Source organism: Geospiza fortis, unplaced genomic scaffold, assembly GCF_000277835.1.
Source record: "Geospiza fortis unplaced genomic scaffold, GeoFor_1.0 scaffold909, whole genome shotgun sequence".
Taxonomy (NCBI): domain Eukaryota; kingdom Metazoa; phylum Chordata; class Aves; order Passeriformes; family Thraupidae; genus Geospiza; species Geospiza fortis.
The window spans coordinates 851,986-852,652 of record NW_005054520.1 but is presented as its reverse complement, the minus strand read 5'-3'; positions in this window follow the sequence as shown (position 1 = coordinate 852,652).

The window sequence follows — 667 nt, the reverse complement described above, 5'->3', positions numbered from 1 at the left end:
CTGTCGCACGCCCAGGGCAGGTTCCCTGCCGCTGGAAACGCACGACCCACGGCGCTTATGGGCCAAAAGCACGGAGCACTGGAAAAAACCCAAGCAAACAGAATCCAACCAAACAAAAACCTCAAAAACATTAAAAACCCAACAAGAACAACAACCAACCCAGGAAAAATATAGAAACCATAATTTAGTCAGTTCATTTTAATTTTCCACGGAAATAGTACCTTAGGTGTTGCTTCTCCTTAACTTTGAGCATGGCAAGGCTCACTTGCTTGCCAGCCCAGTCCTACTTCCTCCTCTCTCTGCTACACAGACACTTCCATGGACACTCATCACCCTTCCATAGGTTCCCTCCAGCCTGCTGTTGGACAAGAGAAACAGTGCCAATATCCCTCATCTTGTTCAGTCAGCTGTAGCTCCTGCACTCAGCTTGACTGTCCAGGCCAAGGTGATGAGATCCATAAAATATTTTTAAACCATGGAGCTCTGCAAAAGGCTCACATGGAACATGGCAGAACAGCAATCCATCATGGGAAGTAGATGGACTCCCAGGGGAACAAAGGAGGCTATTGTAGCTCCATAGGGGGAAAACTTCCCTTCTTCAGCAAGGTTTATGATTACCACACAGCAACTGCCCCTTCAGCTGCTCCTCAGCTACCAAGCTCCACCT